The sequence below is a fragment of the Panthera leo genome, chromosome C1, assembly GCF_018350215.1.
Source record: "Panthera leo isolate Ple1 chromosome C1, P.leo_Ple1_pat1.1, whole genome shotgun sequence".
NCBI classification, from domain to species: domain Eukaryota; kingdom Metazoa; phylum Chordata; class Mammalia; order Carnivora; family Felidae; genus Panthera; species Panthera leo.
In genome coordinates, this window is record NC_056686.1 from 121170552 (window position 1) to 121194623 (window position 24072).

General features: G+C 36.5%; 1 protein-coding gene across 1 annotated transcript in view; it reads right to left on the reverse strand.

The window, feature by feature from the left end:
* DPP10 (dipeptidyl peptidase like 10) overlaps positions 1-24072 on the reverse strand; it is a 640702-nt gene that overhangs the window by 198438 nt on the left and 418192 nt on the right. The gene's annotated exons all lie outside the window — the stretch shown is intronic.

Consider the following 24072-nt stretch of genomic DNA (forward strand, 5'->3'; position numbering starts at 1 on the left):
AGGTGGACAATAAAGGATAAAGGGAGCAAGAAGGCAAGGATTTTATTAGAGTATAAAATTAGAAGGTAAGAATTGTAGGAAAGTTCTCTTTACAGGCAGAAGGCATTCAAAAGTGAATGCCAGTGACTATAGGCAAGGGACTTTATTTTATAGGGTTTGGGTCACCACCTGTCCCTCGTTTCTTCTCAGGCCCTACCCTCAATGGCTAGGTAATTCTAAATAACTAGTCCTTCCTTTTTGATTGGCTCATTTCCATTGTATGTGGTCTATGGCCGTAATATTCCTTGTGGGTCATTTGTTTTTTGGTCTACTAATATTTAGTTAGATCTTTTGTTTGTCAAATTGCTGAGGGAAACCTGAGGGGGAATAGGTGGTATCTGTTGCATTCTTAGGAGGAGCTTTATATCTGAGGGAGTTTGCTTGAGGTCAGACGTTCCCAGAAGAAATGTTTTAAATATTTTTTTAATGTTTATTTGTTTTTGAGAGAGTGTGAGTGGGGGAGGGTCAGAGAGAGAGGGAGACAGAATCCAAAGCAGCCTCCAGGCTCTGAGCTGTTAGCACAGAGCCTGATGCAGGGCTTGAAGCCAGGAACCCTGAGATCATGACCTGAGTGGAAGTCTGATGCTTAACTGAGCCACCCAGACACCCCAGAAATGTTTTAAAATTTGTGTTTTCCGCCCACCCCCCCCCCACCCCCCAGGGACCTTCAAGCCCTAGCCTCTCCCTTTCTGCCTAATGAATCCTATCTTTCCTTATCATATATCCACCAATATTTCCCTTGTTTGAAATGTATTATGATGGCTAGTTTTATATATCAACCTCATTGGGCCCTAGGGTGCCTAGTTATTTGGTTAGACATTAATTTGGGCGTGTCTGTGAGAGTGTTCCTGAAAGAGATTAACATTTGGACCAACAGACTGGAGTGAAGCAGACTGCTCTCCTCAACATGGGCATTGTGTGCTCTCTTCATCCAACACAGTGAAGGCGTGAATAGAACAAAAGGCAGAATAAGACAGAATTTGATATCTCTTCCTGACTGCCTTTAAGCTGGGACATTGGTCTTCTCCTGCCTTTAGACTCAGGCTAGGACTAGAATTTAAACTATTGGCTTTTCTGGTACCCAGGCCATTAGACTCTGGGTCTAGACTCCTGAGTCTGCAGTTTGCTGAGGGCCAGTGTTGGATATTTCTGCATCCACAATTGTATGAGCCAATTCCTTTTGAATCTCAGTGCCTAGATAGATAGATAGATAGATAGATAGATAGATAGATGGATAGACAGACAGATAGATGAAAACGTGCACAATGCATGGAAACTATCTGCTAATTCTCTTCACAAGTAAAACTGTCAGTATAAATGGAGGATAAAGAATATGCCATCTCTCTCTTAAAATTAGTTTTCTTCCTCTTATTGTTTAATATAAATTAACTTCTTACTTGGGTGAAACAGTTTAGAAGATAATTCAGGGTAGAAAGGGAAAGAAGGGCAACAGAAGGAATAAAAGGTCCCAGTTATGTTCTTACAAAGTTTATAATGTGGCACTTACAATGTGGTACCAACTAGAAAGACTAATTTACATGTCTACTTCCATTATATAAATAGGGTTAGGTGTATAATTTCTATTGTGTTGGCTTGTTTGTTTGTTTTGTTCTCTTTTTTTATTTTAATATAAACTTATAGTTTCCATTTATTGCTTCTTTCAAAAAGAAAGTTTTAGCTCTAGTTACTACTAGGTGATAAGGCACACAGGGACAGACAAAACTCTGATGCTTCCTTCCACTTTCTAATCATATGAATGCAAAAAATACACACACACACACACACACACACACACACACACACACAGACACTTTACAACACCACAAGAATTTGGTAGGTGGTAGGACAGTACAAGGTATAGTAGAAACTAGCTATCTGGGAATGGGAGGGGGTTTGGGAAGGCGCACTTGAGGTGAGTCTTGAGAAATGAGTAGGAGTTCTTTCTTTGTTTCTTCCTTCCCCTCCCTTCCCCTGTCTGCAACTTTTTTTTTAAGTACTGCCAGAAGAGTAAAACTATGGGTAAAACATGGACACCTAGGGGGATCAGGGAGTGTGTCAGGATTAAACTATAGCAACATTGCTGGAGCAGAAAATACCATGAAAAGAAGAGGGCAGATGAGGCTGGGGAGCAGAGGCAGATAAGAGTCAGCACATGAAAGAAGTTACATTCTAAGAAATAAACAATTCCGCAAACAATAGAAAGATACTCTATTTTTTTTTCCAGCAGGTGGGTTATATGCCAAAATATATGAGACAGTACCATGAACTTTGACAGCAATATGTAGAACTAAAAAGAAAATTATAGTCATAACCAGGCTCATACATTAACACTTCATTTATCAGAAAAGAATAAAAACACAATTATCGTTATTAGATGCCAATTGTATAACTCCCTGTCTACGGTATGCCAACACGTACCTTTATCTTGACACAGATTTTTCAAGATCAAGGAGATAAAAGTTGTCATGTCAAAAAAGTGAAAACTTTAAGGTATTCCCTGAAATTATCACATTAATAAGAAATCTTTCAACAGCACTAGACTCAAGATGAAGTAACTAAAGGCATTTTTAAGTATCTACCTTAAAAAAAAAACACATGATTGAAATTCTGTGTCACTAAGATCTATTGATTTAAAATCTATTTTTAGAGTGGGGCCATCAAAGAAAGAAAACTGAGTATCATTCATATTATAGAAATTCTCTGTGCCAACGAATTAGTACTGGCCACATGGAAAATATCACATGCTTTTTTGAAAGTCTGTTTTCTGTCAACAAATCCAGAAGTTAATTGAATTGACATATTTGACACGCCATGAACAAAAATGTGTGTTAGTTCTTCCATATTAGAGAAAATGCGATATTTGGCAGATGACCTTAAGAGCAGCCAGGCTTGTTTCTAGGTGTTAAATGGTGGAAAAAGGTGGAAATGAAGTCTGGTGGCTGGTTAGAAGACAAATATAAGAAAAATACATAGGAAGAAGAATGAAGGTATATTTATTTTCTAACTCCTTGAATTAATATGAAAAACTAAGGGAGAAACTACTCTGAAAATATAGGACACATTTCCATTCTAATTAAATAATATAAAACACATAAAAATCCATATGGTGAATAAATGTGAAATTTAATTCTCTCCTTTTTCACCATTGAAAGCAGAACATTATTAACCCCAAAGATTATTTTAAAGTAGTTTAAAATCAAATTAACTATATTTTTAAAAGGTCATATAAAAGAATGAATATATTAATAGGACATTGATCAATAGCTTCCTAAAAGTATTATGTTCCTATATAAAGAACATCTTGAAGGAAGACTAAAGACTGAATTTCAAGAATATGAATACAGGAAATTCTAAACTATATTTTCTAAAATGTATTTTATGAAATTAATATAAATGATGGAAAATTCTCCATAATAACCTTCCATCTTACTTTGTTAGTTGGCACTTAATCCTGTCAAAGTTCATAATAATCCTTTTGGTCGACAATGAACTCAGAGAAAATAACATAAGAGTAACTGTTCTCGCTTGTATTGAAGTTTGACCCAGGTACTCTGGTTATTTATTAATGTTAATTCACTAATCCCTTCAAGGACAGATACATTATTTTCTGTTATTAATACTCTCATTCTTCCTATTACAGTGTTTCCTCTCTTTTCCCAATGCCTTCCTTCCCATCAATGCTGGAAAGATATTTTTAGGAAAATCATAATAACATGGACTCACCTATCTAGGACCTCTGCTTGGCCTCAATTATTGTTTTGCTTTCCAACTGGGTTGGTATCTCTACTCCATTAATCTATTAAATTTTGGCTCATTCTATCTTTGCTAGGTGCTAAAGGAACAAAGATAAATGATGACGATCCTTCATATGATTTCAATTATTGCTTTGCTTTCCAACTGGGTTGGGATCTCTATTCCATTAATCTATGAACTCAAGCTTTACTCTACTCTTGCTTTTACAGATCCTTATTGCCTCCCTCCCATGTTGATATAATTGATGTAAATTAGTCAGGGCATCCTAGGGTGAACAAAATGCCTATGGATTACTTTTAAATAAAGGAATCATAAAGGCTCACCATTCGTCTTACTCTGGTGGATGCTTTTCATGGTCCCTTAAGTGAAAACCTGCTTGTATCTGTCTTGGTAAGTTAGATTAAGGTGGGGTGGTTACTTACTATCCCTCTGGACATGCAGATAAAGTAACTTTAAAAAAACAATTCTTCCTTCTTACCAAAATAAAAGTGATAAGAGTCTTTCCTGGGTGTAGTCACATCCTTACCCAAGTTATCCCAGTCCTCTGTTTACGAATTTATCTTGTATCATGTACTATTTCTAACACAGCATTTATCTTATTATATTTTAATTATGTGAACTCCCTATAGGAAATATCTTGCCTTATATAATAGTGTTTCTGAAATTTCTGTCAGTGTCCTGCAAATACTAGCCACTAAGTTCTTGTTTGTACAAAGAATTAATGAATGAGTATAATCATTATATAGCCACTTGGAGAGGTTTGGAAAGCTTCCTTTGTGCCAGTATTTCATCCTCAACTGCCTATTTTAGTGCCTGAAATTCTATCATTAGGAATGCATTTCTGTGCACATCGCCTAGAGGGATGTTCGTTAAATCAGTGATACACATGAGAGAAGCTGTCTTCCTTCTCTGGCTGCTGCATGCTAAGGAAAGAAAAGGTCTTGATGTGCCTTCTGACTTCTATGTTCTCTTCCTTCTTTCTGTCCATGCTCCAGAGCCCAAAGGAGTTGCAAATATATAGATAAGTCTCTACTCTCTAGAGTGTAGTGAATGATTTTCCTTCATCTCAATGTGATGGGGATTTTTTTGTGGTTACTATAAAAGGAAAATATCTTACTTCATATTCATGACCTACCACTTCTGATTAATTTATATGCCCACGGTCTTCCTCATCTGTTGAGAGTGATCCAGGAACAAGTAATACACACAGAGTGGTAGGAAAAAAATGCATTAGAAAGTGGCTTTGTAGAATTCTAAAAACACTGGATCTGAAAGGAACTTAGTAATGGTACAAGTCAACATCTTTACTTAAAGAGGAGGAAACTGAGGCTCAAGGTTGTCAACTTTTTCAGAACTTGTTTGAAATATTTTTAACCTTCCAATATGAAATATTTTGAAAATAGGATTCATTCAAAGATCTAAGAATATGTTAAATTAGGTCAAACAATCTTTCAGCATAGCCACCCACACAATATTTTCTTACCTATTAATCAGGAAAGGCAAATAAAACATCCAAATGTATATTAAACATACACACACCCATAAAAAACACATAAACATATTCTCACCTATGTCTTAATGGCATTACATTTTAAATCCACTAGTGTTTCAGCACCAATAATAGTGCAGATAGAACTAACAGAGTCCTCCTGAGAATCAATTTTATTGTTTGTTTATAGACCTTTATTTCCTTATCTATTAATTTTGTGAATAAATAATAGAAGTTCCCATTGTTAAGTCCTCAATTCTTTTATCAAGAGTCAGGCTGTGTTCCCATTCACAGCGCCGACAGCCCCACCGTAAGAATCCTTAAAGATCTAAGTAGGATGCACTACCTTGTCTGACTTTCTTGGTCTTCATGAGCATATGAATATGAGAACTCGGAGCAATGTGCCACAGTCTGATCACTGTTACTCCCAGATAGAAACAGGACCAGTACGGTGATTGACTTAGAACAAGCCCTCAACAATCCTCTGTTGCTCTAATGAATAAAACAATAAATAGCGAGGTCAAAAGGGAGCAAAATGTGTGTGTCCATGAGTGTGTGTGTGATGAAAAGGGAAACATATATGTCTATCAGTTATCAGGGTAATATTTGCTCCATTTAAGAAACGTCAACCGCTGGGGCACCTGGGTGGCTCAGTTCGTTAGGCAGTTAAGCGTCCAACTCTTGATTTTGGCTCAACTCATGATCTCAACGTTTGTGAGATGGAGTCAGGCATCAGGCTCTGTGCTGATAGCAGGGAGCTTGCTTAGGATTCTCTCTATCCCTCTCTCTCTGCCTTTCCCCACTCATCCTCTCTCAAAGTAAATAAACAACAAAAAAGTCAACCACAATGGCTTAATATATTCAAGCTCTTCTATGTTTCCTGATTATGATACTTATATTATGCCTTTTGTCTCAATAATCATTATCTTGTGGTCATTCCAGTGTCACTTTAATGTCTTACATTAAGACAAAACTTTCCCAGGAATCCCCAATATATTTCTATTTATATAATATTGGAACATAGTATGTCACATGACCAACACTTTTGGTTGGAGGCGAGGCTGGACACTTAAGGATTTTATACTTTTTGTTTTGTTTTGATTTTTAATTAGATATATAGCACCCTAAACAATATAAAGTTGTTTATAGTAAGGAAGAAGGGCACACGGCAGGATGACTCTGTACAAGCAAGTTTCATTTTCCATAATTTTAGGCAAAATATTTACATGGGGGAAAGTGAAGGATTTAAGCTAAATGAGGGGTTACAAACACATATGATTACAGAGTCCAGGCAGGTGATGTAAAGAGAAAGTTGCTAATGGGGACTGTGAAGCCCCAGGGATCACTGGACTCATCTGAAAAGGGATATATATAGAGCTTCTCAGCTGCAACTGATCATGGGCATGCAGGAATGTATACCAGGTCTTATAAATTTTCTAAATAAACTGCAAATTATCATCTTTGTGAAAAAACTCACCACTCTCAATGTTGGTAACTAATACAAAAATTTTAAAACTCAATGCAACAAAACGATATACATCCGGGGGGGTTGGACTCGGAATACAAGGAAATGAGTTTGGGACTTCAAAGCAATATCACTTCTCAGGACCCTTTTCATAAAACCGTCTGGGTCCTGGCTTCTTATCTGATATTACAGGATCTTTTCACAGCACCACTAAAGTACACACTTAAAACAACAGGGTGAAGCTGTAAACCCAAAAGTCAAGTTCCTGTGCAAGTTGCCTTAGGAAACTGACTTCACTACCCTATAACTTTTCCCCTATCTTGCTCACCATTGCAAAGAAACACAGAACACAATTAAGTTGTTGGACATGTTTATATTTCAACATAAATAATTATATCTTTGGTAGGTATAAGTCATATAAACTGATTAAATTATGGGAACTTATGCTGGGTATTGAATATCACCCCACACAAACACTCCTATTCATAATATGTAAACACAATGTTTGTTTTTTGCACATTAGACATGGTTCAGTTTTTTTTCTAATTTCTAGGATGGTTAACCACAGTTAGTATACAGTGTGCAGCCGGGTTCAGAACTGTTAAGTGGATTGCAGAGAATCAAATTCGACTGACCTGGTTGGCCAGTCAGGTGCTGACGGTTCTGATAATTGACAATGACAGGAGAACACCAACAAGGATGAGCGTGGGAACCACATGAAGCATCTCTAAGTGCATTTTTTTTAATATGAAATTTATTGTCAAATTGTTTTCCATACAACACCCAGTGCTCATCCCAACAGGTGCCTTCCTCAATGCCCATCACCCACTTTCTCCTCCCTCCCACCCCCCCACCCCATCAACCCTCAGTTTATTCTCAGTTTTTAAGAGTCTCTTATGGTTTGGCTCCCTCCCTCTCTAACTCTTTTTCCCCTTCCTCTCCCCCATGGTCTTCTGTTAAGTTTCTTAGGATCCACATAAGAGTGAAAACATATGGTATCTGTCTTTCTCTGTATGACTTATTTCACTTGGCATAACACTCTCCAGTTCCTCCATGTTGCTAAGTGCATTTCTAATACAAGTTTCACCAGATATTCCAAAAGGAATATTTAGAAAATTACTTGTCTTGTCCTGAGCTGTGACCACACACAAAATAACTGACTAAGCCCATCAGTGGCTGGTATGTTGTAGGAATCCATAAGTGTTTGTTAAATTGAGAGCTACCTTAACAAAAGTAAAAATCTTTAGATAGAACTGACGTCATTTCATGGGAACACACACCAAAAATCCTGTGATCAATTTTCTAAAAGTATGCTGAACATGGCTACATTTACAAGCACCCTTAATGCTACCAAAACTATATGTAATTCTTGTTAACTTAAAAAGAGACCTGGAGAATAATTCTGTTGATATAACTTCATATGGGACTTATCCCATGCCCCCAGTGTCATCCAGGATTTGGAATTAGACACCATACCTTTTGTCATGAGTTCATCCACTATGTCATGGGTTCATCTTTATTCACCTTTTCACACCTTTGTGTGGAATATGTATTTCACAATCTGCACACATAGGGCCCTTGAACCTTCAGTTTTACTGTCTCTGGAATTTTTCATGCTATACTGTTCTTTATTAGCAATCATGTTAACTATAAAATACGACTTGATTCTTTAAACTCTCTATGCAGCCCAGCAGCCAATGTCACAGTAGAGTATCTAGAGCAATTAAAATAAAAACTGCTGAGCATAACTTTGAACTACAGCAACGAGTTGTACGTCTTGTAAGTTTCTCTAAGACTAACCCACTAAGGCAGCAATTTCACTAATACTACTATTGTCACACTTGTTTTTTCTATCTTTTCTCCCTCTCCCCCGAGAATTTTATTGACAGGGCCAAGACTGACTTCAATTGCTAAAGCAAAGGAAAAGAACTAAGTTCAATTTATTCCTTCTTTTCCTTCTTCATGTATGTTAAATAATTTAAATGATATCATATTTCATAAGACATTATTTATCATCTCTTGATTCTGAGTAGTAATCTGATAGACTTTCAGAAGTGACAGATGGGGTCAATAATATTTAATTGAAATAATAACCAGATAAATATTTGGACAGGTTATGTAAACTTTTCTCAGTAGTGTATTTTACATCTATAATCTGAAATATTGTCTGTATTGGTGAGGGTTCTCCAGAGAAACAGAACCAAAGCCAATCAATCAATCAGTCTGTGTATCTACTTACCTACCTACCTGTTTACCTATCTATCTATCCATCTATCTGGAGAGATATATTTTAAGTCATGGGTTCATATGATTGTAAAGGACTGGCAAGTCCAAAATCTGATGGAGTAGGCTAGCAGTATGGGGACTCAGAAAAGATTGAGTTTGAGTTCAAAGGCAGTCTGCTGGCAGAATTCTTTCCCTCTCCAGGAAGTCAGTCTTTGTTCTATTACAGCCTTCAACAAATTAGATGAGGCCCACCCACATTATGGAGGATAATCTGCTTTCAAAAAGTCTATTGATTTAAATATTAACCATATCCAGAAAACAACAACAACAAAACAAAACAAATCTTCACAGAAATATCCAGAATAGCGTTTGTCTAAATATTTGGTCAAACATAAAATTAAACACCACAGTATCTTATTTGTGAAATATCTTCAGATTGTATTTATGAGGCATTTCTCCTTTTCTATTTAAATTTATACCCAAGTTGAAAAGAGAGGCGACATTTGGATTAGAGTTATAGTAATATACAACAAGCAAATAACATATTTATAATCATCTAACCACTGCAAATCCAATGACTTAGAAACTAATGCCATACCCATCCTTTCTGTGTGTTGAAGAGGATTTTTATTTAAATGATCAACTTAAATTCTGCATGAGCTTTCTGCTCATTACTCCATCTGCCTAAGGGCAAAGTTGGTTCCAAGGCCAGCTAGTATGTTCTGTTTCATTATTTCAGACCCTGTGGCTGAAAAGCATGATATTTTGTAAGACTCTGATATATGAAATGACATAAAAAGGCTTTCTTTGGTGCCATTCATATCCCATAATTTCCCCGAATCTAGCCAGTTACCACGCTATCCCATATAAGTGAATCCCTTCCATTTTTTCTTTCACTTATTCAACATTTGCATTGAACCCAGTATATGGCACACATTCTTCTAGGAACTGGGGATACATGACTAAAGTATTACTACCCTTATGAGCTTGTACTTTAGTATCAAGAAACTAATAATAAACACATAAGTCAGTAAATAAATTCAGACAGTGATAAGTGCTATGAAGAAAATAAAATGAGAATAATGGTAGAGGAAAGAAGTCTGGGTTAATTGGTTGAGGCTGGTTTAAAAGAGGTTTCTCTGAGGTAATATTTGAACAAAATGGGAAGAGGAATGAGTTGGGTGCATTTGATGACTGGAAAGCAAGTCCATGAGGCAGAATATACAGACGTAAACAAACACTGTTATAAATATGGGGCCTGGAAAAACACGCGAGGACAAATCATGCAGGGCCTTGAAGCCTGGGAAAAACTTGTTCTGACAGACTTTTACTGCAAGGGAAAGATAGGACCTCAATTACTCTGAGTAGACAATGGACTCTTGAGGAAGCCGAACAGAAAAATAGGGAGATGGCTCAGGAGACTAGTAAGCCAGTGAGAGATGATGGCCTGACTTAGGAGATATACTAGAAAGCATCCAGAGTTGAGATACTGGAACCAATAGATCACTGCTGATATAAAAGTGATTCACATGTGCTATAAATACATCATATCACATATATTACTCTACATATTTCCAAAGTGATTTTATAATTTATATCTTTTTGGGCTAAGAAGGAATTCAGCAAAATATGTGAAAAAAGACAGCTTTAACCATTATTTGGTGAACGGATAGCTAATAGTATAAAATTAAGGCTGAGGGACTGAAATTTTGTATTTTGTAAACTAATGTTTGTAATGTCCATGTATAAAAGCCAGCTCCTGCAAAGTCATCTTTCATACAGAAGAATTATCTAATTCCCAAGGCAAGTGACACCACGTGGGCCAGCTCTAGTTGTTATAAGCCCAGCAATGTAGCAGTGCCCAGGACGCTTCCTAGCAGAGTCTAAATTAGAATGCAGGGATTCAGGTCACATTTCAGCTGCCACAGCTAGGCTTACCTCCAAGGCTGCAATCTGATTCCACGGCTTGCTCACTCACACTCGCCTAGTCCTTCAAAAATACAGTTAAATAACTTGGCCAACGTGAGTCCATAGTATTGCTCTCAAAAATGTAGGGGAAAGAAATCAGGTTTTGTGTATTAATTGTACAATTAATACCAACTAAACAAGCCAAAGATTTTTTTTCCCCTTTGAGAATAAATATAAACTCTCAGTATGCTAAGGACACACAAAGATGAGAAAAATCATACACAGAACTTGTTTGGTATATATGGTGGGTCTGCCGAGGGAGGAGGGGTTGAGCAGGAAACGGTAAAATGTGAAGTCTTCACTTCCTTGGGAGGGATTTTCTCAGCCCCTTTACTTTATGCATTACTTTTTGCTTGCTTTTCAGGGAGGATCTCAGCCTCAAGGACTTTTCTTAGAAATCCTTAGCTTAGGGGTGCCTGGGTGGGTCAGTCAATTAGGCATGTGACTTTGGCTCAGGTCATGATCTCATGGTATGTGGGTTTGAGCCCCACATCGGGCTCTGTGCTGACAGCTCACAGCCTGAAGCCTGCTTCAGATTCTGTGTCTCCCTCTTTCTCTGTTCCTCTCCCAATCATGCTCTGTCTCTCTCTGTCTCTCAAAAATAAATAAACATTAAAAAATTTAAAAAAATATCTTTAGTTTAATGAGAGACACAGGCTTAGGAGATGAGTATACCTTTTCCTTTCCTGTGGGGTATCACTAATATTTGTTTAGTATGTTTGACTAATTTAGCAAGCTTGTGTGCATGTGTGTGTATGTTGTTATTTGTTTGTTAACCATATTCAACAACCCAAAGATACATGTTGGAACTAAACAGATCTAAATTAGAATATGGACCTGGTCACTTACTAGATATGCAACATGAATAATTTATTTGTCATTTCTAACCTCAATTTTCTCTTCTCTAAAAGATAGCAAAACCTCTTGGTTAGCTTTTTTCTTTTACTTTTTTTCTTTTCTTTTTTCTTTTTTTTTAAATTTTCATTTACTCCTTAATGACTCTAACTCAGTCTCTGCTCTCAGAGCTGAAATACAGCAGTGCCTCAAAGACCTGACATAAGCTTGGCACATATTAGCCACTCCACTAGTTACAAGTTTCTAAACTTCACTGTACAGAAGAACCATCTGAACATCTTGTTAAAAATTCAGATTCCTGAGTCTGAACCCCAGAGACTCTGATTCCTAGATCTGAAAGTAGGTTCCAGAAATCTGTATTTTTAATAAGCACCTCAAAATTTGCTGATATTAATGTCCTGCTAATTACAGTTGGAGAAGAAAAAAATGCAACAAATTTGAGCTTCATTTATCTATGACCCTTTGATATCTCAGAGGGAAGCCTTGTTTTAACTCTGGTTCCCACTGCCAACTTCTGACCCTTGACCTCCTACATACTGGCATGACATAGAACATCAGGACAGAAGATGGAAATCCTCTGGACTTCCATTTTTTCCTGTCTTCCCTCTTCTGGATAATGAATTTTTGTATACAGCACCTGACTTATTTTCTTATGATTGTTGGTCTCTTCTTCCCAGTTTGCCAACTGCTTTAGACTCCTATTTGTACTAAGCTACATGAAAATCATCAGCTTCTCACTAGAGGAATTTGGTTGTGTTACGTCAGACTAATCCTGGGTATTACATTTCCCAGATACTCTTTTCTCTATAGTTCCAGGTGAGAGAAGAGAAAGCTTTGTTCGATATGGAAGGTAGAAAACAAAAAGGAGCCACTACTTTCGGAAGGTTTTCAAAGAAAGGACACACGGATGCATAAACCCAGGTGCATGGCATGCCCTGGCTTATTCTCCTCTTCTTAGATTCCAGCACATCTTTCCAGATGCCAATCCTGCTGACCAATGGCAGCCCTTGACCTACCACTGAGCACATAGCTATGGGCCCACAGAGGCCATGGCTCCTGTAGACAACATATTCTTAGAACTCTTGCCTCAAATTCCCCCTTTAGTGTTCCACTTTGGTGGTAGACATATTTGGTGACTTTCATTTCCCTGCAAGCTCTCACCTGGCTATTTGGGCCAGAGTTTTGGACAAGATTCTTTTCCTAGCCCTTCTACTCCCCATTAAAGACCTTCACCTCATCTGCTGCTCCCATATTTGTGTTAAGGTCAAATTCCTATAGTAACTCCCTATGCTTCCATGATTTTGGTAGCTCTGTTTTGTTGACTGAAATCAAATGTATACACTTACTAAAGCAACTCAAATCTCAGTCCAGACCCTTCATATTTTATGGTCCATAGGGGGATATAAAAAACACAGTAAGACAATTGAGACCTACTTTATTTTTAAAGATAGCATACCAGGTTATTTTGAGTGACCTATGGGGAAAAGATAAAGAAAAATTCAGGTGTTCCTCTTTTATCCCCAGAGATCAATATTGATATTTTAGCCATAAAACCTTCATCAGATGTTTTGACCTAGAGTCTAAGAATTAAGAAAAGAAAACGCCAATTCTGTCTCCTGAAGAATTCTGGTTTACAGGCACTTGGATCTGTCCTTAGAGATAAATGCCAAGGTTGATTGAAATATATAGATGAAGGAACGATTACCATTGCAAATTGTGTTAACCTCCTTACTGCATGGTTGGCCATCACCAAAAGAGTTCAGCCTTCCAGATTGCAATCACATATAATATCAGAGAATTAAATCACCCATTACCAACCTTTCAAGCAGTCTTAGTCAATGTACACTTAGAATTCTGAGTAAGTTTTGACTGAACAAGAAATGTGCAATCAACTGATAGATTTCAAAGTCTCATGATACTTTTCTTTCCAAACAATCACAAAGCAGTACCCATTAAAATTAGGCAGAACCACAGATGCATATGAAACTATATATATCAGAGATTTTTATAAGTCCTCTTCAGAGGAAGAGTGATCTTTGCATTCCAAAGACTTTATTAACCCTCAGATTCTCTTCTAAACCTAACATGACATCAGGTTTCTGGCTATTATCCTACACGCCACTCTCTCATTTTACCATGATTCAATGCCTTCGCTCTTCACTTACATTTCAATTATAGCAACTGAATGTCATGCATGCACTGGACACAGGAATCTTACTAGAGGTCACAGACTTATAATAATCAGGCTTACCGAACTTCACACAAGTTTGTTCTGACTGGCATCATCACTATTAATGTCAGTTGGTGAAAGCTGTGTAGACCTGCCCTTAGATCATTTGTATGGACCTTCCTCCCCCAAGTAAAGGTAAAATTCATCAAAGACTCATGCCTATAGAATATGTTCTATTTCTGGACTCACTAGTAAATTCAGTAATATTTTTCATCTTAATTCTCATAAAATAATCACTACTCATAACTTACAAGTGCTAGTTTCTTCAGCTCTTGGGAATTCTCCCCTAAGAGGATTCTGAGCCAAGAACTGTCACGTTCTTGTCAACTCCACAATCTCTTCTGTCATTGTTGCCCAATCTTCCTCTGTGACTGAATTGCATTTTTCACATTTCCCGAGTCTTGCTTGTCTGTCTCTTGTTTTCTTATTTTATTTTTCTACCCAGTTTTGGATGTTTGTGCTATATGTCTATTCTTTCAGTAGTTATTCTAATTTAACTTAACAAATTTAAGGATAATTAAGTTACCCACTTCCCAAACCATACAAAGACTACAGTCTATTACTCTATTCATGTTTCTACAGGTGATTTTGTGGTGAAGTTTTTGTTTTTTTGTTTTTAAGCTCTAAGAAGATTGCTTCCTCTTGAAAAAATTTCCAATTATCATTGCTTTATACAGGCATTTAAAAAAAATCTTTAACCACATTTTACCAATATAATTGCTCACAATTTCTTCTTGCATCTTTCCACATGGTACCATTTCCTTCTGCCTAAATTATACCTTCAGAATTCCATTTATTAAGTCTTTTATGACATGAATAGACACTTTTCCAAAGAAGACATCCAGATAGCCAACAGACACATGAAAAGATGCTCAACATCACTCATCATCAGGAAAATACAAATCAAAGTCACACTGAGGTACCACCTCACACCGGTCAGAGTGGCTAAAATGAACAACTCGGGAAAATACAAATGCTGGAGAGGATGTGGAGAAATGGGAACCCTCTTGCACTGTTGGTGGGAATGCAAACTGGTGCAGCCACTCTGGAAAACAGTGTGGAGTTTCCTCAAAATATTAAAAATAGAAATACCCTAAGACCTAGAAATAGCTTTACTAGGAATTTAGCCAAGGGATACAGGAATGCTGATGCACAGGGGCACATGTACTCCAATTGTTATAACAGCACTTTCAACAATAGCCAAATTATGGAAATAGCCTAAATGTCCATCAACTGATGAATGGATAAAGAAGATGTGGTTTATATATACAATGGAATATTACCTGGCAATGAGGAAGAATGAAATCATGCCATTTGCAGCAATGTGGATGGAACCGGAAGGTTTTATGCTGAGTGAAATAAGTCAGAGGACAAATGTCATATGTTTTCACTCATATGTGGATCTTGAGAAACTTAACAGAAGACCATGGGGGAAGGTAAGGGCAAAAAATAATTACAGATAGGGATGGAGGCAAACCATAAGAGACTCTTCAATGCAGAGAACAAACTGCAGGATGGCGGGGGGGTGAGGGAAAATGGGTGATGGACATTGAGGAGGGCTCTTGTTGGGATGAACACTGGGTATTGTATGTAAGCGATAAACCACGGGAAACTATCCCAAAAACTAAGAGCACGCTTTACACGCTGTATGTTAGCCAATTTGACAAGAAATTATATTTTAAAATTTTTTTTAAAAAGTCCTTTATGTTTCGCACTATCTTTTTTCACCCTTGCTCATGAAATATTTATTACTAGGAGTAGAATATTAAGCTCTCTCAGCTCACTGAAGATATTATTCCACTATATTTGTGTTTCTTTTTCTTGGTTGTTGGTAAGAGGCCTGTTTAATAAATTTCCCATCTTCTGTAGTCTGTCATTCCTTCAGAATCTTTTAAGATTCCATTTTCCTTTGACTCTTGCAATTTTACTATTATATATATGAGATGGGGATAGAATTTTGTGTCCGTCTTTATGTTATTTCTGTATAATAATCTGCTTTCACATTCAGATATATGTGAATTATGATTTTTAATTTTGAGAATTTCAGTCTTGAAGAAAAACGGAAAAAACAGTATAATGAAGAGCTGAGTAATCCTCACTTAGATTCACAAACTCACTACTTCTTGCCATATCTGCTTCGTCTCTATCTCTCTTTCTCCACATACATACATGCATGTGCACACGCACACACACGAACACACACACACACACACACAGAACTGTTTTATCAAATCATCTAAAGAAGATTTTCATGATATTTCAGCATGACACACTCAAGCACATATGGCCACAAACCCATTACCATACCTGAGAAAAATCAATCTTAACATTATCCAATACGCAAACTATGTTTAAATTTCATAAGTAGCCCTATAAACATTCTTTACATTTATCTTTTTAATCCATTATACAACGTTCATACGTTGCATTGGGTGGTTATGCCATCTTAGTCTGTTCTCATTTAGAATAGTTGATCTGACGTCTCCTATTCTTTCATATTGAATTCTTTGAAAAGTCCAGGCCACCTTACAAAATACATTATCCTTTGAAAAAAGGGCCAACCCACCCCATTTTTTCTTTCTTTTTTATTTCTTGTGTCACTATGGACCCATGCACTTATTTTTAAATTTAACATGTTATTCTGTATTTCTCATTGATGAAATATAGCCCCAGATTGGGGGCTAATAAAACAATTAGTTTTATGTGAACTCCCTATACATAATATCTGTACTCTTTCAGCCTCTTGCCCTCTTAATCTTTGAACACTCCTTTTTGCTTACTGCCATAACAAGATGCTTCAGACTCGCCTTATTCTTTCCTCTTCCAGACCTGAAATCATTTATGAGTTTAAGTTCTCCAGTTTTTAATATGTGTGTGGTGAATGGCACTGATGAGTCAGGATGTGGGCATTGGATGCACAAAAAGATAGCATGATATCCTTTAACCAAAAGGCAGAATATAGTATTGGAACATAGAATAGTTAGATGGATTCATGGTGGATGAATATGTGCTTATGCTTGAAATATATATTAAGTATGTGTGTGTGTACTGACATTTTTATTTATTTTTAAAAAAATTTCCTGATACTTTTAAATAAAACCCAGTACTACGGTGTTCTTCTACAATATCATATTCTATATTTTATCTCCCTTTTCTGGACAATATCTATAATTTGCTCATTTTATTTTTTGCCCTAGGATAAAGACATCCATTTCAGAATGACCAACAACAAACCTACCAACAACAAACCTACTAAAAAAAGCTCACATTTGTATAGCTGTTTTGTACTCCAAAATACATCCAAACATGTGTTCATGAATAACATTATGTGAATTAAGTATTTTAATTAATTAATATGTTCATCAATAAATTATTCAAGTAAAAGTTACCTGAATTAATTACTGTTTTGGTGTAGTAGTTATTAATTCAATATTCAGTTGGGATCACTTATTTCTATTTCATTCAACTGCTTTTTCATCCATTTAATTACGTTTTTTGAATGCATGAAACAGCTTCATAATTTAAAAACAAATTATATAAAAAGGGGTTTTCAGAAAAATCACACTCCCATTCCTAGTCTCTCTCCCCCATTTTCAGCTACTCCTCACGGGTTAACTATTTTCATTAGTTTCTGTTTTGTCTTCGTTTCTTTTTGCTCCAGAAGTATTGGCAAATAGATAATAGAAACCTCTTGAGAATCATATACTCTTATTCACCATACTTGACACATAAATATTAACATTCTATAATCATTCTTTACACCATAAATCCTAGAAATCACTTTATATCTGTTCATAGAAAACATCTTTATCCTTTATTTTTTTTTCATGGAAAAATAGGATTCCCTTGGGTGGTCGCACATAAATCACTCAACCAGCACCTTAGGTTGTTTCCAGTATTTTAAAGTCTCATAACTTTAAAATTGCAATGCTGAAATTCAAAACCTTGGGTGTGGAGAACTATTTTTACGGTAAATTCCCAGATATGCGGTTGCCAGAGTCAAATGTTTTGGTAGATTATTTCTCTGTGCACAATTTTTATATCTGATTTTCACATCTATACAACTAACCCTAATATCTTAATCCTTTTATTGACAGCTGCCACCTACTACTTAACTCTCCCAGGATACATTAACATTTATCTTTATCCCTCAGAGTGGAGTAAGTACAACCGACTCTAACACTTATAAGCAAGTCTGAATTTGAGTAGAGCCATCATCTGCATTGCTGCAGATATTTTGTATCTATGTGGGCAGTTATCATAATCATAATTGTACTGGACTATTTCTGGCACGTGCACCTCCTTATCACACTATTAACAATTATTTTACTCTTACAGTCATTTTAAACACCTAAGTGTTTTTCACACTTGCATCTTCACAGACTGTTAAGATGGCATTTTTGATCTCAACAAGGGTCTTTCCTCACACTTCCTTATTTTACATATTAGCTCATAAATTAGATACATCATGGCACCTGTCGATATGGTATGGTCATCATTCTGTTTGCCAACATATTATCAATCCTTTCCAGTTTCAAGTCAATGGCAAATTTGATTAAATTGCTTTATATCATTATTGTAGACACTGCTAAATATAGTCAGTGGACCAGACTGAGGACAGTAACCCTCAACGACCTTCTTTCTAAATATTAACCATTGCTTATAATTGCACATCCATCCAGTGTTGAATCCTTAACTCTTCTACACTTGAGTCCATTTCCTTCATGATCATAATGATATCACAATATCTGTATCCATCAAGTCTTTTGTATTTCACTGATTTTACCAGCTAATAACTGTCACACAAGAAGAGAGATGAATCTTGCTGTTGGCCACGAAGTTTTTTCTCAAAAAAAATTTTTGTTTTTTTCTAACAGATGCTTCTTCCTTTGTTAGACTGATGTTATGTACTGGTAATTACCTTTACTTGCATGTCGCCTATCTACTTGGCTGAAATAACAATTATTAATTCTCTTGGCCATACAACTGAAGAAAGTGAGTTATAGAGGAAGGCAGTTATTCATGCGAAACACACAGGTATCAAATGGCAGTGCAGGCAATGGAGGCTGAGTTTCACACAGTTCAGAATTGTAACTGGCTGTACACAGAAGTTTGGGTGCTCTCCTGGACAGCCTGATATTTGTGCTTCCAGTCTTGCTAAACGGACCCTCCTTGTCAATGCCTGTTTTCCTTTTTGGGGGGGTAGTTTCTGAGAGTTTGACAAAAATTTGGCAAGAGGATTAAGATGGTATTTTTCAGACTATTATCCAGCCATGAATTAGTCAAGGAAGGAAAATATTAGAAGGAAAAAAGGATAAAATGATATCCCTAGCTTTTGAGAACCAAACACTTCACTTTGAGAGATTTATCTAAGTTAATTTAACAAGGTAAGGAATAATCCTTTTAAAAGTGTGAGAGCCCAAGAAAGAATAATCTATTATATTATCTTTCCTTGAACTTTCTTTTCCAGGATCTTAAAGTCCTTTAGAAAAACTCAAATGAAAGACAGGTATTTAATAAAGGGAAAACTTAACTTCAAAGAACCTTTGAAGGAGGCATTACCATAACTAATTTACAGCCCTAACATCCACACAAGGGAAAGTTTCAAGATCTAAAAGGTCACATTGTACTAGGAGACCAAAGGTGTTGAGTATGTGATCTCATTTTGCTTCCAGGAGCTTTTTTGAATCCTTGCTAACTTCAATTCAATTCTTGAACAGCAAAGTTCTAAATCTTTTTTTTTTTTTTTCAGAAAATTTTTCATGGAACCCAGACTCCTCGAAAATGCTCTGTCAACCTGAAAGGCAGTAGGCAATTTTGGGAAATCCTGCTAGAGATCTATGATGCACATTTCACATATTAAAGGCTCTGAGAAACTATATGGAAAGAGAACTGTTTTTCAGACCCAAATATATTACCAGATTTTTTTTTTCTCTCACAACACTGAGAAATATGCTTACATTTGGGGAAATGCTGTTCTGAAGGTTCCTTCCACTAATCCTTATCCGTTCTCACTTCCCATCTTCCCCTCAGGCTTGCGACTCCACTGTGCACCCTGCACCTCACTATTTCCACCATGTAAGGGGGGTCATTCCATAAATCCTCTGCTCTGTTAGGGAAGAGGCCCTATGCATCCTCACTGAAATACCTCCAGAGTCTACACAGCAACAGGCACATAGTAAGACTTTAATAAACATATAGAATACATGAATATTTGATGCACATGAATGTGAGTGCAATGTGAGTGCATCAAAGTGAATGAATGTGAGTGAATGAATAGAAAGTTAACACCAAAGTTTACACCAATAGCAAGTTCACATGTGTATCCAAACAAAGGCATTTCATAGTCCCCTGCAGTATATAATTGGATACACTTGTATCTCTCATTAAGCACTACAATGCATGGAAATCCACAACACAATGGAAGATGTGAATTTCTGATTTGCTAAAGCAGGGGTTGCCAAACTTCTTCTAAAAAGGGTCAGATACTAAATAATTTAGGCTTTACAGGCCATAGGATCTCTTCTGTAACTACTTAGCTCTGCCATTACACTGCAAAAATAGCCACAGATGGTAAGAATAAATAAACGGGTGTGTCTATGTTCCAGAAAAACCTTCATTTATTCCAACAAGCAGAGGAGATCAATATCATTAGTCAGCTACTAAAATGCCTAAACTAAAAAAAAAAAAAAGTGGTGTGTGTATAAAGTCTTGACAAGAATGTGGAGAAATTAGAACCCTCACCCATTGCCGGTGGTAATGCAAAATGGCGCTGCCACTTTGGAAAACCGTCTGGCAGCTTCTCAAAAGGTTAAACAGACAGTTACCATTTGAGCCAGTAATTCCACTCATAAGTGGAATCTACCAAAGAGAAATGAAAACACGTATTCAAAGCAAACACACAAAAACAACTGTATGAATAGTAGCATTAATGGTCAAAAGTGGAAACAGCACAAATTTCCATGAACTAAAATAAATGATAGATAAATAAAAGTGATATAATCATGCAAATGACTACTCTTAGACAATAAAAAAAATACAGTATTGATACTGTGCTTCAATACAGATAAGCCTCAAAAAACATTATACAAAAGTGAAAGAACCAGACACAAAAGACCACATATTGTACAATGCCATGTGAATTATACAGAAGAGGCAAATATGAGAGACAAGGTAGATAAGCATAATCTGTTGCTGGGGATTGGGTGAAGGGTGGACAGTGGAGGGAGTGGGAAATGATTGCTAATGTATTCAAGGTTTCTTTCTGGGGGATGATAAAAATGTTCTACAATTTTATGGTGATGGATGCACAAATCTGGAAATAGACTAAAAACAATCGCATTGTGTACTTTAAGTGAGTGAACTTTATAGCACGCAAATTATATCTAATTTGTTTGTTAGAAAACAAAGAAAAACTATTTTAAGTGGCAGAGTGTTTCCAACCTCTAAAATAATTGATTCGTAAGGCTTCTTTTTACTAGAGAAATAATTGAATTTTCCAAACTATGAGTTGTGCATGTGCATGATCTTAGAACCCATGTATTTTATGAGAATGCACACGTACACAGACACAGGCGCAGATGAAAAAGTTTTTAGCCCACATTTTGGGCAAATCATAGGCATGAATTCAGAAAAACACCTGTATGCAAATAAACACGTTCTTCTGCCCCTTGACAATGGAGAAACTGGCATATCTCTGCTAGCCTGAATTAGCCATTGCCCCTCATATTAATTCTATACTTTCTTAAGTTCTTCCTTGATTTTCTGATCTCTAGATTTTAAGCATGAAGGACTCTGACTTACTGGTTCAATGATGCAGTCTCTAGGACTCGGCCCAGCACTTTTCAAAAATTCTTAATTTTTGAAATTAAGTAAAAATTCTTAATTGCTATACACTGAAACCATGGAAGTAAAAAAAGTACCTAAGATTTTGAATTAGAAAGCCCCACCTCTAAAACTGCTAAGGCCCTGATCTATGGCATATGGCTAGTCCAGGCAGAGAAAATTGAATGGAATGATAAAAATCTTCCTATTCAATTTACAAAATACATATGAAAGATCTGTGTAAACCCTAAAAAAAGTGCTTTATAAATATCCGATATGGGACACCTGGGTGGCTCAGTTGGTTAAGTGTCCAACTATAGCTCAGGTCATGATCTCACAGTTTGTGAGTTCAACCTCCACATCCAGCTCTGTGCTGATAGCTCAGAGCCTGGACCATGCTTCAGATTCTGTGTCTCCCTGTTCTCCCTGCCCCACCCCCACTCACACTGGGTCTCTCTCTCAAAAATAAATAAACATTAAAAACATTTAAAAAAGAGAGAAATATCCGATATAATGATTATTACCATTAATTTAGATGTGCCTTTATCCATTTGTGTTTGTGTTTTTCAGGTTAATTTTCTTGGAACTTTGAAGCAAGATGTGTGAATATATACACATATAAGAGAAAAAATGCATCCATGTGTATTATAGACATGCCTGAATGTGGCTAGGGAATCTAATTACATGGAAAAAGTCAGTTACATTACATTATAGTTATATATAGATGGTAAGTTGCCAAAGGCAGGTGTTCTATCATAGCCATCTTTATGAATGCATTGCTAGAACAATGCTTGACATCTGGTTGATGATTCATAAACATTTTCTGTATTGAATAGTTTGCTCCCTCATATTATTAAAATAAGTATTGTTTTTGTTTAAAAAGCATGATATGAACTGTCTGCATATTAATTTAAAACCATGAAAAATTAGAACATGTCACTGGTTCATAAAGGTATATTCAATCAGAAATGACAAAATTGGTGATACTGGATCCTATCAAATACATGAAAATAATTTCTATAAACTTCAAAATTGATGTAATGATTATATGTGTATAATAGTAAAAATCCTTAAAAGAAGAGACTCAAGTCTTATAGTAACAAAGTCTTACTCTGGAGATCATGGACCCAAAGATAAACTATACAGGTTGTTAGCCCTGAAATTATATGCAAATATGTATATTTATGTGCTTATTTGCATTTTTCTAGGTCTGCAGTTTGATCTGATTCCCAAAGTGGCTCATGGGTACCTACATGCTATGAATAATTTTACCAAACTGTTATAACCTCATCAATATCAAGAACAAAGATACAACAGACTTGGAGTTTAGGGGACTCATCTTATCCTTTTCTGATACTAATTACAACAAAAAGACTAAACCCAAGGAAATGAATCATTACACACTGCCTGGGTAATAATAGATTATGCTACAATCCACATATAAAGAATAAACTCTTATACTTTATACCTACTGGGCAATATTTTTGCCTGTAGTGAAAATGGATTTCTTTCAGTTGACTTAATGACCAACAGGATATATTTACTGGCAGCTAGTCTAGAATGACTTAAGTGAAGGATTCAGGAGAGGACTGAATTTGTTATCCTAACACTCAATGACATTTGTCCATAACCAGCTTTTTTAAAAAGCCCCGTGCACTAATTTAATAGTAGGTGTGATTGTTGGGTTCCTTTATTATGACAGGGAAAAGATAGGATAAAATAAACAGATAGGGAAAGGTTAGGACCTGAGGTCCCTGGGTAGGGAAAAACACGTGATTTGGAACAATGCTGGGAGCATTTGACCACAGCAAACCCTTGGGCATAAGATCCCTCTTAAGGATGTAACAGACACCACCTACTTCCCCTTAGGTACCCCTCAGCAATTTGACAATCAAAATACCTCACCAAAAAAGTAAACCATAAAACCTATGTTACACGAGGGGACAGTATGACCAGGGGACAGTATGACCTGGTTCTTCACACAATGGAGTCGAGCCAATCAGGAAAGGACAACCCAGCACTTAGAGTTATCCAGCCAGTAAGGGGAGAACCTGAGGAGGAACCAGAGGGAAGGTTGGGGGTACTGACCAGAACCTTATAAAACAAGGACCCTTGCCTATTGTCGTCCTTCCAATGTCCCCTCTCTGGAAAGGGAGCTTTCATTCTATTCTTACTCTTTTATATTCTAATAAATTTTGCCTGCTGCTCATTTGTGTCCACCTC